The sequence below is a fragment of the Plectropomus leopardus genome, chromosome 8 (genome assembly GCF_026936395.1).
Source record: "Plectropomus leopardus strain MGB_pleo_1.0 chromosome 8, ASM2693639v1, whole genome shotgun sequence".
NCBI lineage: Eukaryota > Metazoa > Chordata > Actinopteri > Perciformes > Serranidae > Plectropomus > Plectropomus leopardus.
In genome coordinates this window covers 18,228,886-18,253,099 of record NC_142183.1, presented here as the reverse complement: position 1 = coordinate 18,253,099, position 24,214 = coordinate 18,228,886, and the positions used below count along the sequence as shown (strand labels likewise).

Sequence of the window (24,214 nt, the reverse complement as noted above, 5' to 3'; positions counted from 1 at the left end):
TGGGGAGGTGATGAATTGAGATGAGAGGCACGCCAAGTCAAACACACTGATGTCACTGCAGATTTAAGAAAGCGTTTGATCCCGCTGGTGTACCCGACATCATGACAGGAATCTTTGCCACCGCCTATTAGACGACAAGAAAACAATCTCGGGTCAAACGAAACATGATGTCGTTGATTGGGTCGCGCCGTGGGTGTGAACACGTAAAAGAAAACATCAAATTTTGTTCTTTTCTCCCAGCTTGATTTAGATAGCAAAAAAGCTTAGAGGATTACAGGCACTTCAGGACAAAACACATGACAGGTACAAAAACATTTGATCTTGCAGTAAGTCTTACTAGAGAGTAGCTATGATAGCTTATGAAAGATTACTTAGGCTCATCCTAAGGGGAAAGACACCGAACTCCAGCTGTTATCCTTATTTGCTGGGACAGTTCAGTCTATATTAGAGAACATTTAAATTCCTCACAGAGCCAGGCAAAGTACAAAAGTGTTTATTTCCTAATCTGTGATGTTGTAGATCTTTATTTGCTGCAATGAAACTGATATTATTGAGTTTACTTAGACTAAAAACTTGGCACAGAAATGGCACTTGATAAAAATCATGCTCCCATTCACTGCTAGAAGCAGAGGGTAAGGCTGTCATGTCTTTAACTTCACACATTAGCTAACGGCGTTTTCATCTTTGCTATGATTAAATCGTACCATGCCAGAGTACGACTGCCCCTCATCCTCTACTCCCCCGCCGGTCAGCTTATGTTCTGTACTGAGTACACCTGCATCATCATATAAGCAACATTTCTTTATGTTTTCACTACTACTTTGTAGAAAAGCATGCTAATGACAAAATCCCAAACTTGGAAGACAGTCAACCTTTACGTCTGCCTACTGTTGTTTATATTTTGGAGACGGTGCCAAGAACGACGCTCTTGCCTGCCTTTCTACTTTATCACCCATGGCTGTGCAGTACAGATGATAAAATTGATGCATGCTGCACACAAATTCAGATTTCGGAGGAGACCAGGGGTGCTGAAAAATGCCTTTGTAGCTCTGCTTGCCAACTGCTACTTGCATTAAAAAGCAGTCCACCTCTGTGTTTTGATACTGTTAGTTTTCAAACTAATGCAAGTTTAATCTGAGTACACATGAACTGTACTCGAGACTACCTCTTCAAGTGAAAACATGCATGGATTGATGTACTGTGCCCGTGTACAGTACACAGTATTCACACACTGACCAATCAAACTGGGTCCAGATGTTTAAAATTCTGAAGATTCACGACGGAAACTGTGTGTACAATCGAAGGCGGACATGTATGCACGCATTCTTTTCATCAGATTTATAAAGCGGTGCGTACACCTGATTTTGCGGCGCTGGGCATATTTGCATGAGCGTCATAAATGATGTAGAAACGCCCTCAAACAACTATTTGCATATCAATACTTGTGCCTCTCCACTACTAATTAGACCTGTCAATGGGAAATTTGGTAAAGAAAGTAAAATTTCACCAACTGTGTCGCATCAGTGATGTTCTCTGACAGCACCAGAGCAGCCATCATTATGCATGACTGTGGCAATTCAGTGCGCCCATACTACAAATTCATGATATCTCTGCAAATCATTATCATTGTAAAATCTTAAACATTATTATTATCAAACTCCAGCAGAATGATCAATGATTTATTCATAGTGCTCATGTAGAAAGTGACTTGACAAAGTCATTCACAAGATAAAGTTAGAACACTTGCAGTGAGATGAATGAAAATAAAAAGATTGATTAGATTAATCACTCATAAATAAATTAAAATGAAGTCTATAAATGAACCTTCTAATTAATTGATTTTTGCAGACAAAATAATGCAATCACTGAAACTGGCAAACAACCTAAAAACAATGTTATCCATCTCTCAACTTATATTTAACCTGCTTCTTTTCATATTACCTGCAGCTATCTCAGCTAAACCTGTGTGTTTTGCCTGCTCTGAAGAATGTGTCAGGTGCACACCTCCTCACCACACACATTTAATTTATGAATACCAGTTTATGTGTGGGAAAAGGTGAACACATGTTTTTTGTGCGAACACATTGTTTATGCATCTGGCCCCTGGATTTTGAGGTCAAGTGTACTCGGATCCGTGCCCTGGTCCCTGCTGCTAAAGTCTCCCTAGATTATTTAGAAAACGTCAACCACGTAAAAATAATGCCACCAATAAAAATCTAAATTTTGTTATTGAGTGGTACTTCATGTGAAGCAAAATATTTTTTTTTCAGTGTCTGAGTTTGCAGGCATTCATATACTCCTATGCACACATCTAGCACATACTGAAAACTGTTGTTTTAAAGAGAAAAGTTGCATTGTGCCGATTAATCTCCAAAGACAAAAGCATCCTCTTCCTGTCTTACAAGACCTTTTTCTTTCAAAAACATGAATTGCTATATTTCTATTGTGCATCTCTGTGGCAGTGACAAGGAAACCAATGCTGACCTTCATTTAGACTATAGAATGACAATACCAGAGGGGAATAAGAAAGTGAGGGAGGAAAAGAAAAACGGAAAATCAATAGCTCATTTTCTGCTTTTTTGTATAGGGATTCTGATGTTTGCTGAGATAAAGGTCGACAAGCCTGAGAGATCTCTTGCACCGTCTCAACTTGAACAACCCTGAAATTGCTATTGTGTCCACGGCTATTTCAAACTGAGGAATCAGATTTTGCCTTAGACCCTTTCATGTGCCTTATGGAAATTAGGCGTCTTTATGTGCATCGTTTTAATTTCCCAGCAAAAATAAGGCGTCTTATTCTTCTACTTTACTTTTATTCATAAGTAAAAGAAAACCTGATAATTATTCCAGAGGCTAGTCAAGAAAATCTAACATCTGCAGTATACTGTTTTTAACGTAATTAACATCACTTTGAATTACGAAAGTGATTAAAAGATAATGTGTTAACATGATCCAATTTTATGTTAACATGTGGATCACAGCAACATAAGAAAAAAAGTGTGAATTCAGAGAAAAGCATCCACACAGCTGGTAAGGTGTGTCTAAGCTGTATATTAAACATTAGACACAAGATACTTGAAGCGAAACATCAGAAACACTGAAAACAGCTTGGATGGGAGGACCAACCAGATGTTTAATTCTGATATTATGAATTACGATTTATGAAGGGATGTCTGTGAAGCAAAGCTATGGACTAAAGTGGAGTCATTTGCTTCTTGACTAAAATGACAGTTAATGATTAGAAACACTCAAACCTGGCCTATGATCATGATGAGAACAGATTGAAGTTGCATAAGAATAAGTGCATCAGAGGGGCTATGTACAGAGGCTACATCCTTGTCGCAGTGGCCGTGGGTTTAATTCCAACCTTCAATAATCTTTAAAAAAAAAATAAATAAAATATAAGCGCATCAGTCTGTCAGAAAGTGAAAAAATGACATTGATCATCTCATTAATACAGCTAAATAGCCGGTTCCGAAATTACAAATATGAAGGACTAATTATTAAAAAAGTAGTTCACTGCTGAAAGATGGTCTATTCATAAAACTAAGCTGTCAACGCAATAGAAAGATGCAAATAATTTTTAAACTGGTCCTACTTGAACAGACAAAAGCAGAGTTAAAGGACTGGCATTTGCTTTTGCTCCAGAGGTAGAAAACCTACTACCAGAATGCACTGCATCACACCAGACCAATAACCGCTCCTGCTGGTGGGTGACACAATGTGAGCCTGGCTGTTATGACACAGGGAGCAATATGACAGTAGGCTGATAACATATGATCTTGTATAACCAGTCTGTCCTCATTTTGCCTTTTTGCGGCGGTATTATATGACACCATGTGGCGTCAGTTTGTAATGCGGCCGGACGGAACCTTTTGCGGCACTATACGCTGCTGGTTCGTCAGACAGCACCTGGTGCAGCTGCGTGATACACACACGGGTGGCATCAGTTGTTAACACAGCAGTCACGGCCTTATGATACACCACCAGACAGCATCAGGTTGAGTGCGAGGGTCCCTACTAGGCAGGCAGGTGGGATAGGCACTGGATGGGTCCAACAAACACCAGACTTTCACCCAGTAGTCTGCTGTTCACTCCCTGTATGAATTAAGAGCCAAACCATGATGTTTTTTCCGAAACCTTACCCTTGCCTTTGATCAAGGTCAAATTTATCATCTACAAAACAATGACACATTATGCTAACGGAGGATAGAACCCTGGGGCAGCGTGTAAATGATGCCTAATCCTAACCATATGTTTTGCTGACATTGTGGCGTTGGTTGCGGCATCCTGAAAACGTCTACAGCAGATGCAGGAGAATACCTGGAGCATAATATGTAGATGCTGAAGCTTACAAAGCGCATTAAAATGTGTTGGTATTAACAGCTGAAGGGTAGACCAAAATATCTTCTGAAAACATCACAGGGGAGAAACAGGCAGATAGTAACAGATTCTTGTTTCATAATAGATCAGCTCTGCTTAGTTTTACTGCTTGATCTGATTTTTCACCATCTGTTTTTACAATACAGGAAACAGTATGGCGCCCATTTCCTGTAAACACATTTTTGTATAATGTTCAAACATTGTACTAAATGTGTTAAGTTCTGAGGACATTTTAGGAAAGAAATAGGACAAGAGGGGTGGGTCTCTCGCTCAGTCCACTTCTCTACTCTTTGTTGTTGGACATACGAATAAGTACAATCTGTAGTTTAATTAACAGTCATAGAGCCTGAGAGAGAGCGATAACCCAGAGACCTCGGTGTTTGTAAAATGGAGGGACGTGCATTTACAGAAATTCACCACATTGTCATGACACAAAGCTGGGTGAAAATCAGCAAAGTATCCAATTTAACCAATGTCACAAATTAACCAGAATCATCCTCCTTTGTCTAATTCTTCTGAGAAAACGGCTGAAAGTCTTCAGTAGTACGGATCATCCACCTAATGTCAAACCTGATTCCTGCTTCCCATTTCAGCAGAGCTCTCCGTGCCTTTCCAGATGCTCCCTGTTGTGTGTTCTCACAATAATTTTTGGGTTCTGAAGATGGTGTGATTATGTCCACAGGAGACTTCCACATCCATTCTTACTTCCATCATTTCCCCCATTCAAAAGGGGACGAGTGTCAAGTTCACAGCCTCTGGTAATTATGATGACTTTTCTTGGCAGGAGGGATGTGTCGAGATGGGTTGGAACCCTCCAATTCAACCTGTGTCAGGGCTACTTTGTAAAAGTAACATTTTTTTTCTTTAATTTCTTTAATTTCTTTTGTGTTTCTTGTAGTGTGTACTTAGATTTTTTTTGTATTATCTGTTCGTTGTTTTATTTATGTTAACTTGTTTTGTTTTTAATGAGTAATAATGTCCATTTTTATTTGTTTAAACAGGGGAGCACTCTAAATAAGCCTTTCAGTCTTGCTTCCTCTCCAGTAGTAAAATTACTGCCCATTCTATTGCATGGTTTTTTTTGTTTTTGGTTTTTTTTTTATATTACTGTGCAAATAAATAAACTGAACTATCTGTGGCAAACTGTCCACTTCTTCATGGATGGCCTCAGTACTACAAAATCATAAACTTGAGTGTTTGTGATGGAGAGTGAGGGGCTGTGTGTTGATGGGAAAGAGCTCGTATGATCAGCCAACCCTGCGTGTGTAAATAAACATTAAATAAATAACAAACTGCTCTACTAGCTTGGGTGGGTATTACGAATTAGATATGTGTTTGTTTCCTCAATGTTGTACCATGCAGAATTAAACATTACACCATCAATCAACACAACCAAGAGAGTGCATATTGAATTATGCTGTTTACTGAATTTTATATTCCGTATTTTGTTTTTGTTGAGACTGTGTTTGGGAGGTGTTTTTAGGCCATATTTTGTGTTGTTCTGGACTACATTTTCTGAAAAAAAAAACCATTGTGATTTTTGCATTGAATAGCTTTGAATTATAGTGCTGTTTATGATAGTGAGCAACCTATCATTGGCGGTGTGCTTAAGTACACCCTCATTGACTTAACTAAACTCAGCTCATGGTACTTTTGTGGAGATTGTGCCTTTAAACGATAGTGCAGGCAATATTCTTTATTTTGTTCCTGTCAACAAATCCCATAAAAAGACCAAAACAAACATTGTTCGCTGTTCTGTCTCTCAATATTTTATGACTCCCGGTCTGTGGGACTCGACTCCAAACCAACCAAATCCTACTGAAGATGCATCTTTTAAAACAGATCACAACTATATAGTTCCAAGACAGTTACTTTCCAGAACAGCTGTGCAAATAATACATTTGCTGGGAACTACTTTCATCGGTGGATTAATACTCATTTGTAGATCTATAGTACAGTTTACAGCAGCAGGATGGTGTATCTAGGAAACCCAGTCGCCAGAATAAATGCTGTTATGGTATGTTTCTGTAAACCACATAAATGTTACATTTGTACATTATTATGTGGCAGATATGTTGAAACTTCACATTTCTTTAGATTTCAACAACGCTGATTAACATGATTAAAAAAATAAACACTCTGTTATGATAAGGAAATGATCATGTTTTTGCAAAACACCTGCTATCGCTGGCACTATCCTGTTTGCCGCTTTTCATATCACAGAAGGAGACGCAGTGATCTCTTTGTAAAAGCAAATGCTTTTCGTAGCACTATTTGAAAGAAGGAACACAGAAATTGGTCGCTAAAAAAACACCCACATTTGGTGGCTAAAATGCTGTTGGAAACACAGCAATAATTCCCTTAAACAAGTGGTTTGTGGTTTTCTTGTTGCAAACAATGGTGTGCAGCGTAGCAGGTGTTTCGCCTTTGTACCATGCTATTTAACATCCCCCTCATCTCTCGATTTTTCATGGCTATAATAAATATGTTGGAAACACGGCGACAACTCGCTAAAAAACAACCGGCTGTTAAGCAGGTATCGTGCTTTGGTGTCATGCCATCCACCATTCCCTCCACCTCAAACAGTGAGCTTACATACTATATCACTTTAGAAACATTGATAGGTATGAAATGTGCAAATGTAACAGATCTATGATTTGCAAACAACTGCATTTTATTCTGGTGACTGGGCTCATATGGGACTGATTTGAAATAAATGACCATTCATTGTAATAAAGAGACATGTTATCCCATCTCGCTGATACATTTTTAATAGTTTGTGAGCAACAAAGCAGCTCTGTGGAGGATTAAATGTAACAGACCTTGGATACACAGACAGTACTTGCTGGTAGCATCAGTTCATTGTTAGTTTCGGTCTTTTCGAGTTTTGTTGACAAGAAAAATATCAAATATTTACAGCCTTATTTTTTAAAAGAGAGCCCTATCATGCAATCGTCAATCGCATGGTTTCTGTTTGAGGCCTTAAGTGATGCGTGCATGATGACCTGTCATGTTCTTTTATGATACATCTGTCACTGTTTTGCAATCCTGAAGATCCATTAATTGTAACTTTGTCTGTCAATAACAGTTCCAGTAGCAAGCCTTGGGCAGTTTGCTGACTTCTGTACTTAAAAATCTATTAAAAATAAATTCAAACTTTACAGCTAAACACTCTTTAAATAACATTAATAAAAAATACACCTCATTTGTATTTGTAATCTTAAAAACGGGAAACACTTGATGTATAAATAATGAATAGAGAATAATGGAAGGTAATGCAGCAGGCTGGATGTTCAAGTACCTGTAGCTGTAAAAACCACCTGTTGTATGTGATTATTTGTGACATTGATGGCATAAGGACTGGAACCAGATAACAGATGCTTCCATCTAACCAGTCTGCTGGGCTACTAATGAATCACGAAGCACTTGAATGTTAAGTGGCATTTGAGAAGTCCCAGGGTATGCTTGTTTTTTTTTTTTAAGTCAGAATGTTTTTCCCAGTGCACCTGCACTATGACAGCTAGACGCCTCTCTTCCAGTGCATCATATGGGCAGCCTGTCGAGTGTGGTGAGGGATTTTGTGCCCTAACGGAGAGATGAAATTGTTAACTGGTTGGAAATGTTGAAGCTGAAGACTTATGCTGTATGTATGGTCATATTTTGCCAAAATGTTAACTATATTTCTGAAGAGCAAACCTGCCAGGTTGATTTCCTGTCCATAATGATGCCAACCTATCAGTGAGAGTGACTGGTTACGATGCTTGAGATCTTTTATCTGAATAAGCAGCATCCTTTTGCCCCCTACGATTGACTTGCACACATCAGCTGTTGTCTGCTGTGATCAATTACCTCAGATGAAAGTGACAAGGCTACTGCACCTTTACAGTGCAGCATTTCCTACGCGAGCCGCAGCCCAAGGAGTGATGAGATGTCTCTGTCAGCAAATCTATCTCTTGAAATTCAGGCCTCTCAGCTGTGACACATGCTCAAACAGCAACAGAGATGTGACTACGGTATGGAAGAGAGGTGTCAGTTATTGAATGACCCCCTCATATATTGGTGGAAAAAAATGAGGTGTCAGAACAAAAGTGGTAATAGACTGGAATACATTAAATGATGTGGAGTGTCCACCGGACTGGAACCAATTCTGCCCGTTTCTTTAAAGCTCAGTAGCCCGGGAATCAGCAGTGGAAAGCGGACCTGTGTGTGGTTTAGGGGATTATGTGAGGGCGCAGAGATGAAAAATGGAATGCAAACAAAGCTGTGTATTCTCAAAACCATCTTTGATTTCATCTGTATTTGGGCGACAAATGGGAAAAAGTTTTGGATTTAGTGTTTTTGTTTATTTAGTCAAAGATAAGTTATCACAAAGTACGCCTACAGCATATGCCTTATAAAATTCTGGAAATGAAAAAAAATTTTTAATCATGCCATATTTAATTTAATAATACACAATTTAAAAGTCCAGGGTGTAAAATCTTAGGGGATATATTGGCAGATATGTAATATAATATAATGAGTCTGTTTTCTTTAGTGTGTAATTACCTGATAATAAGAATCATTATGTTTTTGTTCGCTTAGTATGAGGCATCCTTGTTCACAGAGTCTGCCATGTTGCAGTTTCAGCAGTAGCCTAGAATGGACAACCCAAACGCTGGCTCAAGGTAGGACCATTTTTTGAGTTTTTACACAGCCACCATAGTCAGCAGCCCCTTTCATTATGTGACCATTGAAAAAGACAGTTTTTCTTATCCTGAAACTACTTTATTTTGTGTTTTTATAGGTTTTAATCACCTGGCCTGTTTGTTTTTAAGGGGAAGACTTTGGCAGAACTCTCAAAAAGGTGAGCACACATTAGTAGGTTCTAGACTAGTGTCCTGTTTCTAACATGTGGAGCACTGTCAGAAAAAAAACTGTGATTTGTAACGTGAAATATTGTGCATAATTAAGAGCGTCACTTTGAGTGACAGGTTGTCGGACAATACTGTCCTCGCGTTTCATTCAGATCCACCCCTCCTTCTCCACAGCTCCAGCCTCTCACCCAATTATGGTCCCTTCTGGCTGCAAATAACCAAGATGGCAACTGCCGAGATGCTGAACTGAAGGCTTTAGAACCGGAGTCAACAAACTGTGGACAATGGATGAGGTCTCGGTAGGTATGTCCAGTTTTTATACAGTTATAGTGAGCACACATTAGCCGGTGCTTGGTTAGCGGCCCGTCTGCCATGTGCTGAAATGAATCAGTGAAATTGATTTGTAAGGTGAAACTGCTAATTTTTTTTTTACAGGTTTTAATTACCTGATCTGTTTATTTTAGAGAGGAAGAGACCTCTGCAGAAAATTTGTTTCACAGTAAAAAAAACCTCCTAAACAATGAACGCTGAAGGAAATCTAACGGCAAAGTTTCAGCTGGTTGCAATCTGCAATCCTCACCAGTAGATGCCGCTAAATCTCCCTCGGTCTCACACACTGCACCTTTGAAGCTAATATTTGACATCAGTTAGTCATATTAAGTACGAACAAAATATTTTTATTTACCTTTTGAACTTAATTGTAAAAATATAACATATTTACTTTGAGTATAAATGTGTTGTTAATTTGCGACAGTTGATAAGCTTGACACTTCAAAGTGCACATGGTAAAAGGGGAAAAAGGCTTTCATCCATTCCTTAAGCCTTTCAAAAGAATAAAAAAAAATGTCACAGTTTTATTATCTTACCCATTTGCATGTTGACGCTATACTTAAGCTTCACTGCATCATCATTATGGAAACATAATGCCTCTTGTGACTCTTATTTGTCTGACATTTCAAAAGATTTCAAAGTACATCTATGCTCCTCCCCATCACACACACACACACACACACACTCACTTTTGCACCCCCCCCTCTAGTCTAGTAAATCTCATAGCATCGGCTGTGAAAGCTGCTGGGATCTGCTATTTTGTTCTCTTTGGGATTGCTGCCTCTTCCCACTTGATCCAAACAGTCAGCTTAGGGAGCTTGTGGCACACAGGCGTACAAGTTGCCAAGGAGCTGTCACAGAGATGTCCGCACAAAGGATTTCTGCTGCAGACTCGTGGAGTTTGATATACAGAACAGCACTTTCCCTCGGTATTTGAATGTACATAGCGGTAGGGGGTGATCCAATTGCAGCCCCAGGAAATGCTGAGTTTTTTTGCCTCATACCCAGTTTAGTAACAAAATGACAGCTTGAGAAATAAATGGGTGTCGATGAGGTACAAGATGCAGCTTGACAACAGTGACAACAGGATTTGTTTAGCAGAAAACAGTTGATATTTGAAGTCATGCAAATGAAAATCATGCAGAACTAGGAGAAGGCAGTTGGGGATGATAACATGGTTGATAACTTGTATTTTTCAACGCGGCACTTTAGAGAGGGTGATAGAACGTATATAAAAAGCATGAAAACAACAACACAGTAAGACAGAGTTTGAAATACTCAGAGAATGTTGTGAATCTTAAAGGGATAGCTGCGTTTTTTTGAAGTGGGGTTATATGGGGTACTTATCCGACAGTGTATTACATACAGTACATGTCAGTCGGCTTGCCCCCAGTTTGGAGAAGCAGGCAGGAGTTTGACACTACAAAGTACTGCTATGGATTGGGGTCAGCAAGAAAACGTATTTTAGCCACCTCAAAAAGGTAAATATCAGTTTAAGTGCATGCTATATTGAGAGCATTTTTACAGCTTGACATTTCTGTCAGTTGCAATGCAGAAGCTATTAAGTGCTATATTGGAGGAAAGTGGACTTGCTTGCAAGCAAGTTCACTTTCCATTAATATAGCACTTAAAATATCCGTGACCTGGATGACTGATAATCCTCACCAAATGAACAGATTCAGTTTCCCATCTATGCTCTTGTCAAAACCACCAGACTCCATTGACAAAAAACGTTATTTTAGCTTGCTGAACACAGGAGCTGTTGGTCAATGGCTGCTTCAGTCAGTTAGTTAATTTGTGTTATTGAGTGATTTTGGTGAATCTGAACTAACTATTTTAAACACCTAAATCACACAATAACACAAACTTAAAAAAAAAAAAAAGATTTATGGCAGCAGTAGACCAGCAGCTCTTGTGTTCAGCATTATTAAATCATTATCTTTCTCAGTGGAATCTGGCCTTGATGAGAACAATATATTTGCTTCATTTTTCTATTGGAGATTATTGTTTGACATTAAAGTAGTAGAAATACTCTCAATAAAGTGGACCAGGAATTAGTTAGCATTTTAGCATTCCCAGCTTCCCCTTCTCAAAGTCATTGTTTTGTTTTTAATTGGTTAAATGATTGAAATAAGGTCTGTGGTTAACACAACCTTAAAAGATTTCCATGTGTTAAGCAACATAAAATCCATTAGTAAATACCCCACTCATGAACTTTGAAGCTTTCATGTGTATTTAAAAATGCTAAATTACATGACAGAACGTCATCATGGCAAGTCAAGCTGGACATGGCTTTACAGCGTTGTTGTGGTGGTGATGTGACCGTGTGGTAGTTTGTTTATAGCCTAACATTAACTTTTTACTTCTGGTGATTGCATTTAGGCTTCAAGTCATAAAAGTGGTAGACGTGTAAGTATCATAAGCATTTGTTTGCCACAGAGCTTATTTTCTACTATAATCTAAAATGAAATGGAAAAAACGTATGGTCTTTTTGACAAGAGAACCAGGGCAATGTTAACATCTGTGTCGCCCTGCAGAAAAACGCAGTCCCCGGGGCACTGTATATATAGTTCACTTTAACTGATATTGATTTTATTAGAAAGCTAAAATACATGTTGTTGCTGACCCCTCCACAGCAGTACAATGCTTGGCTTTCATGTCAGACTTCAGCCTGTTTCTCCAAACTGGGGGTGTGCCAACTGACATGTACTGTTTGTAACATACTGTCCATGGATAAGTACCCCATACAACCCCAAAAATCTGAACTATCCCTTTAAATTACAACCAACTCTCTGTTTCTGATTACAATTTAAAAAACAGTCTTTCCTCCTGATTATTAACAATAACGCAGCCCTGATGATTGTTGTGTATGTTGTTCCTCCCCAGTATTCCCTGATGATTACTGGCACAGCAGTGTCATTCAGTTTGGACAGGTTCGGTTCAAGCGTTGAAAAACTCCAGAGTGAATCTTCAGCCGCTGTCCATCTAATGGCATCAGAGGCTGGAGCGAGCCCCCGACCACAGACAGCACTCAATCAGTCTGAGCCTTCAAACTGACCTTGCTCTGCAATCATCTAGCTACAGGGGATTAGGCAATCACTCAAACCACCTGGAAAGGACTGTTTGTTCACATCTCACAGCCTCCATCATATCACAGATATACGTCAAAGCTCCCTTTTTTTTCTTCTTTTAAGCCCTGCGATTCATCAATATCGCTCTGATGTGGAAACAACCCCCAATGTTTCATAAAAACAAATTTACAGTGTCAATTGTTAGTTTTCCCCTCCATTTTTTAGACAGAGGCATGCCTATGCACTCCTAATTGGACATTGTTGCTTGATTATATCTATTATACAATCAAGATAATGAGAAACTTCACAAGAGACATACAGCCTCGCCTGCTTTTAGCAATAACACATACAGAATATCAAGTTTGCTCATTACTCCGTGTCTAATGTTTTTTCCTTAATTTTTCATAATTGTTTGTCTTTGTAATTGCAGCTGTTTTAAAAAGCAGCATTACGTTTTGACACTTATTCCCACCAGAGGGAGAGTGTCATGGAAGTCCTCCTCCCCTCCTCCTCCTCCTACCCCCAACAGCATCACCAGGTCGTTTTGTGACATTTATTCCCCCTTCTCCTCCCGGTGGCTTTCATAGTTTACAGTTTGCTTTTTAATTACAAATGAGACGATCAAAGACAAATCATGACAGAAGTTTGCACTGATTTTGCTCGGTGTCATTTTTGGCCTTATTTCAATAAACACACTCCGAGAGAGCAATCATATCAAAAATATGACAAATTGATTCCTCTTCAAATGTTTAATAACATCAATACAAGCTTTTATTACTCTAAATGTAAATATTATCTCACAGTCAAGCTGCGTGTCAAAATGGACATATGTCCTTCAGTGGAAGCACTTAGAGCAATCAGAGTTAAATGAAAGTATCTGTGCTTTTAATTCACTCCTTTCATTTAAGCTCCTGCTCACTTGATATAGCGTTCGGCGAGGTGTTGCTGAATAGCTGAATGGAGCCACATCACAGCTCAACACAGTGAAAGAGCACCGCAGCAACTAACATGTTTTTGCACTGTGGTACGGGTATGAAGGATGTAGAAAAAAAACCCAGAGCTTCCATAGAAACCAAATATTGTGTTTGTGAATATTCACATTTGATTGGCTCTAAACTTTTGTTTGTCTAGCAGCACCATCGCATTGGAAGTCAGTGCCCTTGAGGAGGTAAAGGGAACTTGCGGTTCCAGTCAAAACGCTCAATGACAAATGTCAGCGCATGATATCCTTTATGCATATTCATTAAAATGTGATGCCAGCTGTTTGAAAGAAGCACCTGGAGCACCTACTCAGTGTCAAGCCTTTTGCAAAAATGCTAATAAACTCGGTACTCATTTTTTTTACATGGTACAAACAGAGTTAATTTAAAAAAATGTGTTGACACGGTTGTTCTCATCTATGGTACAATCGCTGGTTTAAAACTGCGGCCCTAACTCGGTGACATCTGACCAAACAGTGAAAAGGCAAAATGACTATTGCATGAAGTGAGGGAGCCAGCTCAGGAATGACTTTTCAACCCAAGACACCAAACATCGACTCCGCTCATCCTTGACTCACTGCTAAATGTCAGTGTGTTACTACAAATGAGAGGGATTTGCTGGCGGTCATTTTCAATCATGCTGCAGCATCTCTCTCATCATCTGTGTGCTGTTCTCTATGATAAAGCCTTGTTTCTGGACAAAAAAAGAATCCCTGTCGCATTCTTGCTTTTACGCGATACTTCCAGCATCCAATTACGGGCCACATTAGGGTAATTTTCTCCCAGCGATGCATTTGCATTCTGTACGAGACAGGCGACAGGGATGTCAGTCATTAATCATGGCCCAATGAGGGCTGTCAGAGCATTGTCATGCTTGTCAAATGTCTGCTCTCTAAACTCCCTCCAGTTATCAAATCCAGATCTCTGACCCACCTGCAAAGCTTGACAGAGCTGGAGGTGACCTCTTTTGAGCAGGTAAAAAGCATGGGGGGGGGTGTGTGTGTGTATGTGTGCGTTTGTCTGTCCTTCTCTCTGCACTGTCCCATGTTACTCTCTCTTTGTGTGTGTGTGTGTGTGTGTGGGTTTTGTTGTCTGTGATCTCAATTAGCTAATCGCTGTTTGTTGCTTGTGTTTTCAGGGTTTGGGCGGCCGATAAAAGCGTAATAGCTAACGGAGTTCTAACAGAGGCTGGTGATTGTGTGCGAACATAAAGAAGAGCCCAGTGATTAGATAGTGCTAAACAATGCTAATTCAGCTGTGGCGATGCAGGAGAACAACAACAACAACCAAAAAAGAAAAACGCTGTTGGTTTTCCAGAGCCCGATGACACTAAATCCATGCCAGAAGCGCCAGATGTGAGACAATGAAATGTTTGCACTATTTGAATTGGCTTTATGTCACCTCTTCTTTTCGGTCACTCCAAATAACACCTTGATGTCCATTATCTGCACACATAATTGCTATATTGATTTTCCCTGTCGCTTCTTTCTTTTCATCCCACCATGCTTTCGCTTGCCATTGTTCAATAGATGTTCTTGAAAGTAAAGGTTGATTGGCTAGAATAATACTGCATTGGAAATGGATTAAAGGACTATACAACTGCTTTTGGCCACCTACTAAAAATCACACATATTTTACACTGTTACTGTCCACTTTGTTTTAGTTTACTTTACTTATTTTAGACTGTCTTGATAATCATTGGTTTTTGTGCATTTCATTCAAACCTTTATTTAAGACTCTGGAAATCAGTGAGGGAGACCCTCATTTTCAATGATGCCGAGCGTGAACAAGGCATTTAAAGCATAAGCAATCAAAAGACGGTAGAGACAGAATCATACAAAACAACAAACAATAATAGCAATGTAAATAGCTAAAAATGGAAATACAGGACAACAATATGGTAAAATGTAGAAATAATAATTAAAAACATTTACACGCAATTAAGTCCGTTTGCAAATTATTCTATGTATAAGGTGCACTGTACGAGAATGACATTTTTCCTAGTTCAGTTCTGATTTAAGGGAACGTGAAGTAACAAGCTATTCTGTGACCAAGTACCCAGGTTATGTGACAAAACAATGTGTTATGTGAAAAACAAAACAGATTCAACTATTCAGATTCAAAAGTATGTATGTAGTAGTCAAATTTAGCCTTTCTTAGTGCAGTAGTACAGCAGTTCCTGAAATGTTTGAATGCAAGCCAGTGGGAGGGGTTTTTAGACCGTCTTTAGCCCAAACTTTATTTCTACAGTTAACGAGATCAGCTAGGTCAGTGGTAAACCATGGGCTGGATCTAACTTTTACCCTATATTTCTTAAAGGGGGCATGCCGCTCAGCAACTGAATTAAAAACATTAGTAGAATGATTTAAAGCTAGATCTGCATCTGGGATTTTGGTAACGGCAGATAGGTTGCTGTGATAGAAGTCATGCAGGAAAGCTTGATTATTGAGGGTTTTTTTTTGAGATTCCTTCTAATTTTCATAAGGGAGGATAAGTTCTTAATGGTCACATCTCTGATGCAACCAATAAGACAATGGTCACTTATCCCTGGGTCAAATACACCACTGATGATGTATTTATCAGATTTGTTACACAGAATAATATCAAGTAGGCTGGATTTTGAAATATGTGGGTTTGATTGTGTAGGTTCAGAAATTAACTGTCAGATTTATATCACTGCAAATATCTTTGAGCTTGTTTGAAACAGATAAAACCAGTCGAGGTTGAAATCACCCAAGATGACTATCATGGAGGATAGAAAAGGTGACAGAAGTTCAGTCAACTTAACCAAGGCTTCAGCTCTGGCTGATGGCTGCTTATATACACCTACAACTATGAGGGGATTATTGGGACCAAGTTCAACTTTTAGGGCAATAAAATCAAATAATTTAAGAAGTGAGATAACGTAAAACTGCAACTGGGAATCTGGATTTGACATAGACAGCCACACCACTTCCCTTGCCCACCCTGTCATTTCTAAATAAATGATAGTTATTAATAGCTGCTTTTGCATGGCTGATACTTTTTTTTTAACCATGATTTAGTAATAACAAGGAAATCAGGTTCACACTGAGATATTAAAACACCAATGTGGTCCATTTTAATTGTTTTTGTAATAAGCTTCTGACATGTAAATTCATCAAACCCAAGCCTTTTCTAGATTTAAAAGCAGTAGATCTAATGGGTTAACAGTTACATTTGAAATATTTGAAGCGAGGGGATCATGACCAGCAATGGGAACTGGTTTTACTGGAATTAAATTATTTTAAATGCGGCATGTATTTAGAAAATAAAATGCGGTTTGTTAGTGATTCTGACTGAGATAGTGTGGCTCTCTGGAGTGTTATGATCTTTATTTGGGCTGTGGGGGGAGCTACTGGTCCTGACAGGACGTGAATGGGTCACTGGGGAGGAAGAAGTCCAATTTGTGATCGGTGTGTCGCACGACCGTGGATGCGAGCACGACACTGTTGTAGAGTGATTAGCGGTCAGTCGGTGATGTGAGGCTGCGCTAACTGCGTGGAAAATGTTTGCTGAAAGTGCTCGGGTGCCGTGGATGCTGGGGTGGATAACGTCGGTAAAATGCAAGTTATGTGATAGACATATTGCAACCAGGTGCTCAAAGAGAGCAGCAGAGTAAACGCTCCACGCGGGCCTGAAATGAAGACGTAGTTAACACGGTTTAAGCTCGTTAAAACACGGCTAAAATCCTCCTTTAAAACTTCAGTCTGCTGCTTGTGTCATTTGTGCCAACGTGAACTATAAGTAATGAACATCTGGGTGTTTGCGGAGCAGAGAGGGGATCCGTCAGATGACGTCAGCAACTTTCGCACCCTGTAAACAATGAGTCACGACACTTTTGTTTTTAACATATCTAATGATGGAGTCACCAACAATCAAAGATGTTAGAGGAGTAAGCAGCGGAGGCTCGCTGCCAGAAGCGGTGAGCTACGTGACTGTCAGCCGGCTCAGGGAGAGTGGAAGCCGGCTTTGATCGGTGGCCGGAGGATTTGACCAAGCGGCCTGACAAAGACAGTTTGCCTGGTCTGCCGGGATAGTGAAGTCCAGCTCAGCCTCAGTTGTTGCGGTGGGAGCAGCGCCAACTTCAACCAGGGAAACACGGAACAGTCCTTCATCCCTGAGTGCGTAAAGGTTGGAGATACGTCCCTCCAGCTCAGCGATGGTTTGGGTCAGCTGAAGGCAGCGTCACACCCGGAAGGCGAGGTGAGTGGGGGCATGTTGGGTTAGGCGGTAGTTTTGGAGACAGAAAAAACGACTGCGACAGCAAAGATGTAGTGTGTATTAAATCCCTGCTACTCCTGGTTTGGTTAGTGATTTGCAGAGGCGCAATGTAAAAACTTTTACGCGAGGACTCCACAAACTTACCAGCGAGGGCCCAAATACTGAGCCCACTGAGCTGTATGTGGATCCGGTTTTCAGTGATGGCCTCTGGTAGGCAAGGACGATTTTCCACTCTGTTTGCTCCAGATCCAAATAGCCCATGGCTAAAACGTTTACACTGGTTCAAACTCGCAGGTAAACGCAACAAGTACCTTAAAGCTTTTTTAAAACTTGTGTTATTTGTTTCTACACGTTAGGCATTCTGTGGACAGCAAAGTAAGAATTTCATTGTACAGGGAAACATGTTTCCATACTGTGCATATGACAGTAAACACTTTGAATCTTGAATCTAAAGGTCATAAAATTATGTTTTAACATTGAATAAAATCTCAGTTTTGAATAAAAATGTCTGTTTCACGACTGTATGTAGTCTGTTTGCTCACTTAAAGCTGTCTGTTTTTTTGTTTCCACTAGTCGACTTTCACCAGTTTATGGGGAAAGAAGCAGAGAGCAATGGAGATCTGGAAGGTAGGAAAAATGATAAAAAATAAAACCACACACAGCATGCATTTATATTGCCATTAATGGCACAAAGTATCTATGCTATGCAGGAACAAAATAAACAGGTACACACTGAGTATAGCTGATAGATAGAAAGCACACATAGGCAAATTCAGCATACAGTGTAGTAGGGTAGCCCATATTATCACATTCATTATCCATTTAGTAATCTAGCAACAATGCAACAACAAATAAAAACCTCTAACCATGGAAATTGATTATATATTCAAACCACAAACACAACACACCCTGCGTCAACACTGTTGTTTTGTTTGATCTTCCGGATTTCAAAGAGGAGGGAGAGGCGTCCTATCATTGGAGAGACTCTGACAATAAACTCCGTGGAGGAAGAGCTTCAGGGACTCGCTGCCTTAACTGCAGGAAAAGCTGCGTGTGTGCTGAACGTGAACAGACTTGTCAGGCACAGTGGCTGCCCTGTGATACTGTCTTTAGATTTGCACAAAGAACTCGCAGGAAAAGCAGTTTCTCTGATGTACTTCCTTACTGCGAAAGGGGCATGATATGAACTTCGTTTCTCTTTATTACCTACCAGGCAAGCTAACACTGTATACATATTCTCTTTTTTTTATTAGACAGGAAAAGCCTGAGAGAATCAAAGAGAGTTGTAGTTGGTATTAATGACTTTAAAGTAACAAACATTTTTTTTATACTGATGCATTTTTATTTATTTATTTATTTTTGAATCATGGATGCTAATGACGGTTAGTCTGTAGGGCCAATACTTCGGTCCAGACTATATCTCAGACCTGTTTGAATGATTGTCATGAAATTTCTCAGTTCATTCATGGTTCCCGCAGGATGAGCCGGTCTGATTTTGGTGATCACATGACTTTTCTGTAGCGCCACTGTGAGGTTGATGTCTGTGGTTTTGAGTAAAATATTTGAACAAATATGAATGAATTGCCGTGAAATCTGCAACCCTGTCTCCAAAAAATTTCCCTTTGTACATGACTAAATTGTTTTCTTATTTATGTTTGAGATGACAACGTAGTTGCTGCATGGATTATATTCAGAGATGTTTCTTTGAGTTAATGAAACACATTTATGTACCATGTTGGAATCACAGAGGGGTTTTTCAGGTGGATGGCAAACAAAGTGCAGGACTGTTTGATCGCATCTAGCCTCCTGTTAAACCAGTGGTGGTCTAGGCAACAAAGGCGCTTTGGTTTGAGGTATCTTCTGCAGGACTTTTCTAAAAAGAAACAATGTATAAACTCATACTGATCCCTCTCACCCACTAGAAGTGTGTGGCTGTGTATTGATCTTCAGAGACTCTGCCCTCCGCCTGTTTCCTTATTTTGTTCTTTTTTTGCTGTGTTCAGAGCCTTTTCTTGACACAGCTCGCAGGTGAGGTCGGAACTTTATAAATATGTAGTGATCAGGTGCCAGAACGTAAGCTGTATCCATCCAAGATGAGACTAGAAAAATTGTGGACACAACGGAGAAGAAAAACCCAGCAAATATAGCAAATGAGACATCGGGCTTCCACTTTCACTTCTGATGGCAAAACAGCAAATCATAACCAACAATTTCTGCTTAGTATCCCTTCAAACTTGGAAGAAAATTGTGTTTTCTGTATTTAAAAAGTTATGCTTTAGCCTCTACGAGTGGGTACTGTATTGCAATATTGCTTATTTTGGCAGAAAACAAATAAAACAGAAACATTTCCTCATTATGTTAAAAGAAAACTTAACTTGCTTTGCAACGCACATCCCTCAAATGTATTTGCTGTTTGATACAGATACTGAAGGTCACTGGAGGTTGACTTGAAGTAAGTTTTGTATTGTTCTTGTCAACTGTAGTTTTAATTGTTTTGTGCTAAACGTGTTAACATAATCCAGAACTCCCCTGATCACTCCCCTGTTTACATTTTATAAAGGCTTAAAGTTACACATATTTAGGAGCGATGGCGCTTGAGTGACAGGCTGTCAATCGATGAGTCTGATCCACCCCTCAGGCTTTCACAGCTCCACCCTCTCATGCAAATATGGTCACTTCTGGCTCCAAAACACCCAGGTGTTGATTGCGGAAATGTCAAACTCGAGGCTTGTAAACGGAGTCCACAAACCAGTGGATGATGTCATGGTATACGTCCATTATTATACAGTCTATGGTGTAGACCCACCCCATAAAAAAATGATTTGCTCATCGTTTGATATCTAATTCTTAGCAGGAAAAATTCTCTAGCTTCCAGGGAGTGTTTTGTTTCTCTGTGAAAAAAAATAGTATGAAGTGAACGGAGGAAAAAGTTAGCCTGATGGCTTCCTCACCAACAAAGAAAACATAGAAAGTGAAACTTCATTCAAAAGCTGAGAACAGGACAGGAGAGCAGCCAGTACTGTGCTGCAGATACTGTGATCCCTGCGAACATCAGTGCAGAAACACCACAGAAATGCCTACTTAGCAACAACAGTATCACCACAATGGAAAAAATAAAATCTTGCAGTTTATTGTAACATCTTTGAAACACTTACTGTATAAACGGCCATGGCCTTTTGTACTTTGCAAATCTTTTCACATCAGGCTCTCAGAATTGTGCTATAAGCATTTTGAAATAAAGACACCCAGCTGCATAGATTTTTTTTTTCTGTACCGTCTCCTATCAGTAATAGCTCTCTAATGGCGGGGGGAGATTTTCTGGCATGGCTTTAGTTCACTAATATCCAAGAGGACAAGGTCAATGTTAATTACTAACAATTACCCCAAATTTTGACTAATCATTCGGGTCCTCCATGATGGCAGTGAAGAGCGCTTTCTCTGACCCTAATTCAAAACCTCCCATAAGTACTCAACAGAGATCATACTGAATGAGGCTATTCAGACGGCCTGGCCATATGGTTAACATCATTGTCATGGTGCTCAGTCCATTGGGTGACTGCTTGTGTCTCCATAACAGTCACTGCCAACCTGAATGAAGCTAATCCTCTTCTTTTTTTTACTCCTTAAGCAGCACTGATTTAGCCACATATTGCCCAGATTTCTCATCAAGTTAATGTGTTGTTTCTTCATGTGTAGCTTTGAGGACTAGTTTCCCCCACTGTTTATGTATTTATGTTGAACAGAGATGTGTGGAGAACATTTGTGTGCTATGTCCCAGGGGTAATTTCCCCGAAGTGTTCCTAAAGGTTGAGCAGAGATGTGAGAGAAACTCTTCGGGACCTCTGCCCTCTCCGTGCAGAATACCCCACAGAAACATTGAAAGCATGAGGGAGTAGATGCTGTTAGTGGTTTTTGAAAGTCACCGCAGGAGGAGGAATCTGTTGAAATATGTTGCCACTGCTTCGTCTCTCTTTCTCTTTCTGTATCTCGTCATCGCCTCTCTTCTACGAAACATGCATTTCCTTAATAGTCCTTGTAATCTTCGAAAGATGATTTTTTATCCCAGTGGGGTATCAAAAAAGATAAACAAAGGTTAAATAGGAAATAATATTCATTATGTTTTTCTGGGTAGTTGTTTCCAGTGTTTGTAACATCCTTTTGCATGCTTGAGATCAAATGTATTTTTTTTTTTCTTGGCATGATGGCATCGTCATGGATTTATTTGACAGCCAGCAGAGTTGAGTCCTCTGTGAAGTAGTGTCAACTTGCACAGCAGGATAATATTGCTTTTTAAACCACCCTGTGACAAGGCTATCTTCTTTCTCCAAAATCTTTTACGTTAACTTTACATGAGTTTTCTTTGTGTTGGAAAAAAATTTCATTTTGTCTTTCAGGCTTATCGGAACCATCTCATTTTCTTGCACAGGAAAAAAAAAACAAAGCTACAGTTTCATCCATCTGCTGACCTCATTTTCATGGCCAGGCTGAAATCTTTGAGTGGACTTTTCTGTGTGTGTACACTCAGCCGTCCCTTGGATGTCGTTGGCATGTCTCCGAAGCAATTTTCTCAACTATGAATAATTCACCAGATATTATTCCAAAGGTCATCTTATAGTAATTAGTACCCTGCTGTTGACTAAACAGCCTCAAGGTACCTGATGGCCAGTTTAATTACAATTTGAAATGAGTGTACTGTTTGACAATCTCTATATGTTCTCCTGACACTTCAACAGACGACACCTTGAGAACTAAGCAGGCTTACAATAAGTTGGCTTGTTAGCACATGGAGATGGAGGGTGTGAGAAAGGAAACATGCACTGAGCGTTAAGATCACAAAGTCCTTTCTGTTCAAATATGCAGTAATTACTGGAAATGCAGATTGTTGTAGTTGGGTATGCATGTGTTTTGACAGTGTGGACATCCTCTGCACTGTCACTGTCTCGTTATTAGCCAATTACCATGGAAAAGTAATGGGGCAGGTCACAGCCAGCTCTCTTAAGGAGATTGGGGACTGAACATATGCTGGAGCTGCGTCGAGATGACAGAGTCCAGAAAGCCTTTGCCGCGTTACGAGGTACATGACATGGCTCTTTGTGTCGCACGAGTTAGGAGTCAGTGCCGAGAGATGCTGTCATGTCCTCTTGTTGCGAACATCAACCCCTGCACCATACTGTAAGCTGAGGTTTGCTCTTTGAGGGCTTGTATGTATTCATAAGAGAACAGTGGATAAAGCATTAAGGCAGAAGGGCCTCAGGTAGGACACATGGCCCAAGGGGCCTGTCAAAACTGTTGCAGAGTTTGTCTTTGAGGCTTCAAAGCTCATGGATGGATTGATGGACAGACACATGAAGTGATGGATGAATGAATAGATACACAGTACAGGTGTATAACAAGCAATGGCCAGAAAAAGGTAAAAAAAAAAAAAATTAAAATAAAACGCCATGTACAAAGCTCTCTGTATATGAGGCCAAATGGTCACAGGTAGAGTAGACGGCCTCGGGGTATTCCTGAAGATGCTGAGAGACGATGATGCACAGTAAGACTAGAGTAAATCAAAGTTGACATTCTGAGCAGCTGTGGTGCATGAATGAGAAGACACTTTTGTGTACTCCAAGCTTAAACTTACATTTGCTTCTTGACCCTAGAACCAAAAGGCTAAAATTAAGCTTTATTGTGTTCTATTGATTTTCCTCTGAAATTTATAGGCTGCTTCCTAGAGTCTATGGCCTACACTGATATGATAATGGCTGGACAGTCTAATGAGTAGAGGAGCGAGCTTGTGACTGGAAGCTCATTGATTTGCATTGTTGAACCAAATCAAAAATGCTGGAATTGATCGATGAGCACTCTGCCCTTCCTAAACAGAAACCATCAAAGTGCCCTTTAGACTCTAAAGGTGCCATGAGCTACATTTTAAAGGCCCAATCATTAATTCTTTTGAGTACATAAGTTTGAGGTATACTGACACGCATAATAGAAGAGTAGACTTACCATGAAAAAAAGCAGTATCTGCTTCTTTTAATTTCATGGGACTGCTCCAGTGTTTGAGTCATTACTGAGGTGTTTTGTTTAGTAAAGTTTGCAGAGCAAAATGATAGCTCAATGCCATGTTCACATGGAAGGTGGCGATTGGAACAATATTAACATTGGAACTAATAACTAATTGCATATAACATGGATTGTTGTAGAGGAACCCACGGACAAGCTTCGGTATCTTGAAGCTCATTGTTTTGGTTTTCTTACCCTGACCTTTTTATATTTTTGGCTGGACCGCAGCATGCTGGGCAGCTAGAAAAATTGGGTTTTCTGTGAGTGAGTGAGTATTTGCGCCATTGGTCAGTGTGACTGAGGATGT

General features: G+C 39.7%; 2 long non-coding RNA genes across 5 annotated transcripts in view; both read left to right on the top strand.

Annotated features, from left to right (window-relative positions):
• LOC148188888 (uncharacterized) overlaps window positions 1-16,619 on the top strand; it is an 82,829-nt gene extending 66,210 nt beyond the window's left edge. The window contains exons 3-7 of one of the 4 annotated variants that reach the window (XR_015777260.1): window positions 8,965-9,047; window positions 9,167-9,226; window positions 9,411-9,535; window positions 12,453-14,592; window positions 14,756-16,619. This is a non-coding gene — a long non-coding RNA (uncharacterized LOC148188888). Of the gene's footprint in view, window positions 1-8,964; window positions 9,048-9,166; window positions 9,227-9,410; window positions 9,536-12,452 lie in introns of all 4 variants that reach the window. The other 3 variants (XR_015777259.1, XR_015777261.1, XR_015777258.1) reach the window with 3 other exon arrangements.
• Window positions 16,620-16,674: 55 nt separating this feature from the next.
• On the top strand, window positions 16,675-21,057 carry LOC148188887 (uncharacterized). Its single transcript, XR_015777257.1, has 3 exons — window positions 16,675-17,841; window positions 18,433-18,486; window positions 18,813-21,057. It is a non-coding gene; the product is annotated as an uncharacterized LOC148188887 (long non-coding RNA).
• The last annotated feature ends 3,157 nt before the right edge of the window (window positions 21,058-24,214 follow it).